General features: G+C 49.4%; 9 non-coding genes and 6 pseudogenes across 9 annotated transcripts; all 15 read right to left on the reverse strand.

Annotated features, from left to right (window-relative positions):
- Positions 1–10, reverse strand: part of LOC128487304 (uncharacterized) — a 109-nt pseudogene extending 99 nt beyond the window's left edge.
- Positions 11–297: 287 nt separating this feature from the next.
- On the reverse strand, positions 298–416 carry LOC128486226 (5S ribosomal RNA). The gene has a single exon (XR_008352535.1). It is a non-coding gene; the product is annotated as a 5S ribosomal RNA (ribosomal RNA).
- A 215-nt stretch (positions 417–631) lies between these two features.
- Positions 632–740, reverse strand: LOC128487749 (uncharacterized; annotated as a pseudogene).
- Positions 741–1,000: 260 nt separating this feature from the next.
- Positions 1,001–1,119, reverse strand: LOC128486437 (5S ribosomal RNA). Its single transcript, XR_008352734.1, has one exon. It is a non-coding gene; the product is annotated as a 5S ribosomal RNA (ribosomal RNA).
- A 195-nt stretch (positions 1,120–1,314) lies between these two features.
- On the reverse strand, positions 1,315–1,433 carry LOC128486819 (5S ribosomal RNA). The gene has a single exon (XR_008353097.1). It is a non-coding gene; the product is annotated as a 5S ribosomal RNA (ribosomal RNA).
- Positions 1,434–1,621: 188 nt separating this feature from the next.
- Positions 1,622–1,740, reverse strand: LOC128485518 (5S ribosomal RNA). The gene has a single exon (XR_008351849.1). It is a non-coding gene; the product is annotated as a 5S ribosomal RNA (ribosomal RNA).
- Positions 1,741–1,958: 218 nt separating this feature from the next.
- LOC128485526 (5S ribosomal RNA) lies at positions 1,959–2,077 on the reverse strand. Its single transcript, XR_008351857.1, has one exon. It is a non-coding gene; the product is annotated as a 5S ribosomal RNA (ribosomal RNA).
- Positions 2,078–2,310: 233 nt separating this feature from the next.
- On the reverse strand, positions 2,311–2,419 carry LOC128487537 (uncharacterized; annotated as a pseudogene).
- Positions 2,420–2,694: 275 nt separating this feature from the next.
- Positions 2,695–2,813, reverse strand: LOC128485907 (5S ribosomal RNA). Its single transcript, XR_008352234.1, has one exon. It is a non-coding gene; the product is annotated as a 5S ribosomal RNA (ribosomal RNA).
- A 237-nt stretch (positions 2,814–3,050) lies between these two features.
- Positions 3,051–3,169, reverse strand: LOC128485148 (5S ribosomal RNA). The gene has a single exon (XR_008351498.1). It is a non-coding gene; the product is annotated as a 5S ribosomal RNA (ribosomal RNA).
- A 200-nt stretch (positions 3,170–3,369) lies between these two features.
- LOC128487481 (uncharacterized) lies at positions 3,370–3,478 on the reverse strand (annotated as a pseudogene).
- A 272-nt stretch (positions 3,479–3,750) lies between these two features.
- On the reverse strand, positions 3,751–3,869 carry LOC128486843 (5S ribosomal RNA). Its single transcript, XR_008353120.1, has one exon. It is a non-coding gene; the product is annotated as a 5S ribosomal RNA (ribosomal RNA).
- A 224-nt stretch (positions 3,870–4,093) lies between these two features.
- Positions 4,094–4,202, reverse strand: LOC128487305 (uncharacterized; annotated as a pseudogene).
- Positions 4,203–4,388: 186 nt separating this feature from the next.
- On the reverse strand, positions 4,389–4,497 carry LOC128487306 (uncharacterized; annotated as a pseudogene).
- Positions 4,498–4,799: 302 nt separating this feature from the next.
- On the reverse strand, positions 4,800–4,918 carry LOC128486014 (5S ribosomal RNA). The gene has a single exon (XR_008352335.1). It is a non-coding gene; the product is annotated as a 5S ribosomal RNA (ribosomal RNA).
- Between the last annotated feature and the right edge of the window lie 82 nt (positions 4,919–5,000).

The following is a 5,000-nucleotide window of genomic DNA, read 5'->3' on the forward strand; positions in this document are numbered from 1 at the left end:
GGCCGCAGGTGTGAAAGTTCTTTATTTTACTTCTCTTATTCTGCTGCTGCTGCTGCTGCTGCTGCTGCTGCTGCTGCTGCTGCTGCTGCTGCTGCTGCTGCTGCTGCTGCTGCTGCTGCTGCTGCTGCTGCTGCTGCTGCTGCTGCTGCTGCTGCTGCTTGTCGTCAGACAGAAAGAATTATAAGCCCTGGGACAGGACAGAGAAGGTGAGAAGGTTCAAGTAAGGGTTTAAAGCTTTGATGATGAGCAAGAAACACATGGCAAAAAGCTCTCCCCGGACTGTGAGAAAAAATTAAAAGCCTACAACACCTGGTATTCCCAGGCAGTCTCCCATCCAGGTACTAACCAGGCCCAACCCTGCTTAGCTTCCAAGATCAGACGAGATCGGGCGCTTTCAGGGTGGTATGGCCGCAGGTGTGAAAGTTTTTTATTTTACTTCTCTTATTCTGTTGCTGCTGCTGCTGCTGCTGCTGCTGCTGCTGCTGCTGCTGCTTGTCGTCAGACAAAAAGAATTATAAGCCCTGGGACAGGACAGAGAAGGTGAGAAGGTTCAAATAAGGGTTTAAAGCTTTGATGATGAGCAAGAAACACATGGCAAAAAGCTCTCCCCGGACTGTGAGAAAAAATTAAAAGCCTACAACACCTGGTATTCCCAGGTAGTCTCCCATCCAGGTACTAACCAGGCCCAACCCTGCTTAGCATCCGAGATCAGATGCTTTCAGGGTGGTATGGCCGCAGGTGTGAAAGTTCTTTATTTTACTTCTCTTATTCTGTTGCTGCTGCTGCTGCTGCTGCTGCTGCTGCTGCTGCTGCTGCTGCTGCTGCTGCTGCTGCTGCTGCTGCTGCTGCTGCTGCTGCTGCTTGTCGTCAGACAGAAAGAATTATAAGCCCTGGGACAGGACAGAGAAGGTGAGAAGGTTCAAATAAGGGTTTAAAGCTTTGATGATGAGCAAGAAACACATGGCAAAAAGCTCTCCCCGGACTGTGAGAAAAAATTAAAAGCCTACAACACCTGGTATTCCCAGGCGGTCTCCCATCCAGGTACTAACCAGGCCCAACCCTGCTTAGCTTCCGCGATCAGACGAGATCAGGCGCTTTCAGGGTGGTATGGCCGCAGGTGTGAAAGTGTTTTATTTTACTTCTCTTATTCTGTTGCTGCTGCTGCTGCTGCTGCTGCTTGTCATCAGACAGAAATAATTATAAGCCCTGGGACAGGACAGAGAAGGTGAGAAGGTTCAAATAAGGGTTTAAAGCTTTGATGATGAGCAAGAAACACATGGCAAAAAGCTCTCCCCGGACTGTGAGAAAAGAAAAAGCCTACAACACCTGGCATTCCCAGGCGGTCTCCCATCCAGGTACTAACCAGGCCCAACCCTGCTTAGCTTCCAAGATCAGACGAGATCAGGCGCTTTCAGGGTGGTATGGCCGAATGTGTGAAAGTGTTTTATTTTACTTCTCTTATTCTGTTGCTGCTGCTGCTGCTTGTCGTCAGACAGAAAGAATTATAAGCCCTGGGACAGGACAGAGAAGGTGAGAAGGTTCAAATAAGGGTTTAAAGCTTTGATGATGAGCAAGAAACACATGGCAAAAAGCTCTCCCCGGACTGTGAGAAAAAATTAAAAGCCTACAACACCTGGTATTCCCAGGGGGTCTCCCATCCAGGTACTAACCAGGCCCAACCCTGCTTAGCTTCCAAGATCAGACGAGATCGGGCGCTTTCAGGGTGGTATGGCCGCAGGTGTGAAAGTTTTTTATTTTACTTCTCTTATTCTGTTGCTGCTGCTGCTGCTGCTGCTGCTGCTGCTGCTGCTGCTGCTGCTTGTCGTCAGACAAAAAGAATTATAAGCCCTGGGACAGGACAGAGAAGGTGAGAAGGTTCAAATAAGGGTTTAAAGCTTTGATGATGAGCAAGAAACACATGGTAAAAAGCTCTCCCCGGACTGTGAGAAAAAATTAAAAGCCTACAACACCTGGTATTCCCAGGCAGTCTCCCATCCAGGTACTAACCAGGCCCAACCCTGCTTAGCTTCCGAGATCAGACGAGATCGGGCGCTTTCAGGGTGGTATGGCTGCAGGTGTGAAAGTTCTTTATTTTACTTCTCTTATTCTGTTGCTGCTGCTGCTGCTGCTGCTGCTGCTGCTGCTGCTGCTGCTGCTGCTGCTGCTGCTGCTTGTCGTCAGACAGAAAGAATTATAAGCCCTGGGACAGGACAGAGAAGGTGAGAAGGTTCAAATAAGGGTTTAAAGCTTTGATGATGAGCAAGAAACACATGGCAAAAAGCTCTCCCCGGACTGTGAGAAAAAATTAAAAGCCTACAACACCTGGTATTCCCAGGCGGTCTCCCATCCAGGTACTAACCAGGCCCAACCCTGCTTAGCTTCCAAGATCAGGCGCTTTCAGGGTGGTATGGCCGCAGGTGTGAAAGTTCTTTATTTTACTTCTCTTATTCTGTTGCTGCTGCTGCTGCTGCTGCTGCTGCTGCTGCTGCTGCTGCTGCTGCTGCTGCTGCTGCTGCTGCTGCTGCTGCTGCTGCTGCTGCTGCTGCTGCTGCTGCTTGTCGTCAGACAAAAAGAATTATAAGCCCTGGGACAGGACAGAGAAGGTGAGAAGGTTCAAATAAGGGTTTAAAGCTTTGATGATGAGCAAGAAACACATGGCAAAAAGCTCTCCCCGGACTGTGAGAAAAAATTAAAAGCCTACAACACCTGGTATTCCCAGGCAGTCTCCCATCCAGGTACTAACCAGGTCCAACCCTGCTTAGCTTCCGAGATCAGACGAGATCGGGCGCTTTCAGGGTGGTATGGCCGCAGGTGTGAAAGTTCTTTATTTTACTTCTCTTATTCTGTTGCTGCTGCTGCTGCTGCTGCTGCTGCTGCTGCTGCTGCTGCTGCTGCTGCTGCTGCTGCTGCTGCTTGTCGTCAGACAGAAAGAATTATAAGCCCTGGGACAGGACAGAGAAGGTGAGAAGGTTCAAATAAGGGTTTAAAGCTTTGATGATGAGCAAGAAACACATGGCAAAAAGCTCTCCCCGGACTGTGAGAAAAGAAAAAGCCTACAACACCTGGTATTCCCAGGCGGTCTCCCATCCAGGTACTAACCAGGCCCAACCCAGCTTAGCTTCCGAGATCAGACGAGATCGGGCGCTTTCAGGGTGGTATGGCCGCAGGTGTGAAAGTTTTTTATTTTACTTCTCTTATTCTTCTGCTGCTGCTGCTGCTGCTGCTGCTGCTTGTCGTCAGACAGAAAGAATTATAAGCCCTGGGACAGGACAGAGAAGGTGAGAAGGTTCAAATAAGGGTTTAAAGCTTTGATGATGAGCAAGAAACACATGGCAAAAAGCTCTCCCCAGACTGTGAGAAAAAATTAAAAGCCTACAACACCTGGTATTCCCAGGCGGTCTCCCATCCAGGTACTATACAGGCCCAACCCTGCTTAGCTTCCGAGATCAGGCGCTTTCAGGGTGGTATGGCCGCAGGTGTGAAAGTTTTTTATTTTACTTCTCTTATTCTGTTGCTGCTGCTGCTGCTGCTGCTGCTGCTGCTGCTGCTGCTGCTGCTGCTGCTGCTGCTGCTGCTGCTGCTGCTGCTGCTGCTGCTGCTGCTGCTGCTGCTTGTCGTCAGACAGAAAGAATTATAAGCCCTGGGACAGGACAGAGAAGGTGAGAAGGTTCAAATAAGGGTTTAAAGCTTTGATGATGAGCAAGAAACACATGGCAAAAAGCTCTCCCCGGACTGTGAGAAAAAATTAAAAGCCTACAACACCTGGTATTCCCAGGCGGTCTCCCATCCAGGTACTATACAGGCCCAACCCTGCTTAGCTTCCGAGATCAGATAAGATCAAGCACTTTCAGGGTGGTATGGCCGCAGGTGTGAAAGCTTTTTATTTTACTTCTCTTATTCTGTTGCTGCTGCTGCTGCTGCTGCTGCTGCTGCTGCTGCTGCTGCTGCTGCTGCTTGTCGTCAGACAGAAAGAATTATAAGCCCTGGGACAGGACAGAGAAGGTGAGAAGGTTCAAATAAGGGTTTAAAGCTTTGATGATGAGCAAGAAACACATGGCAAAAAGCTCTCCCCGGACTGTGAGAAAAAATTAAAAGCCTACAACACCTGGTATTCCCAGGCGGTCTCCCATCCAGGTACTAACCAGGCCCAACCCTGCTTAGCTTCCGAGATCAGGCGCTTTCAGGGTGGTATGGCCGCAGGTGTGAAAGTGTTTTATTTTACTTCTCTTATTCTGTTGCTGCTGCTGCTGCTTGTCATCAGACAGAAATAATTATAAGCCCTGGGACAGGACAGAGAAGGTGAGAAGGTTCAAATAAGGGTTTAAAGCTTTGATGATGAGCAAGAAACACATGGCAAAAAGCTCTCCCCGGACTGTGAGAAAAGAAAAAGCCTACAACACCTGGTATTCCCAGGCGGTCTCCCATCCAGGTACTAACCAGGCCCAACCCTGCTTAGCTTCCGAGATCAGGCGCTTTCAGGGTGGTATGGCCGCAGGTGTGAAAGCTCTTTATTTTACTTCTCTTATTCTGTTGCTGCTGCTGCTGCTGCTGCTGTTGCTGCTGCTGCTGCTGCTGCTGTTGCTGCTGCTGCTGCTGCTGTTGCTGCTGCTGCTGCTGCTGCTGTTGCTGCTGCTGCTGCTGCTGCTGCTGCTGCTGCTGCTTGTCGTCAGACAGAAAGAATTATAAGCCCTGGGACAGGACAGAGAAGGTGAGAAGGTTCAAATAAGGGTTTAAAGCTTTGATGATGAGCAAGAAACACATGGCAAAAAGCTCTCCCCGGACTGTGAGAAAAAATTAAAAGCCTACAACACCTGGTATTCCCAGGCGGTCTCCCATCCAGGTACTAACCAGGCCCAACCCTGCTTAGCTTCCGAGATCAGACGAGATCGGGCGCTTTCAGGGTTGTATGGCCGCAGGTGTGAAAGTTTTTTATTTTACTTCTCTTATTCTGTTGCTGCTGCTGCTGCTGCTGCTGCTGCTGCTGCTGCTGCTGCTGCTGC

The sequence above is a fragment of the Spea bombifrons genome, chromosome 3, assembly GCF_027358695.1.
Source record: "Spea bombifrons isolate aSpeBom1 chromosome 3, aSpeBom1.2.pri, whole genome shotgun sequence".
NCBI classification, from domain to species: Eukaryota; Metazoa; Chordata; class Amphibia; order Anura; family Pelobatidae; genus Spea; species Spea bombifrons.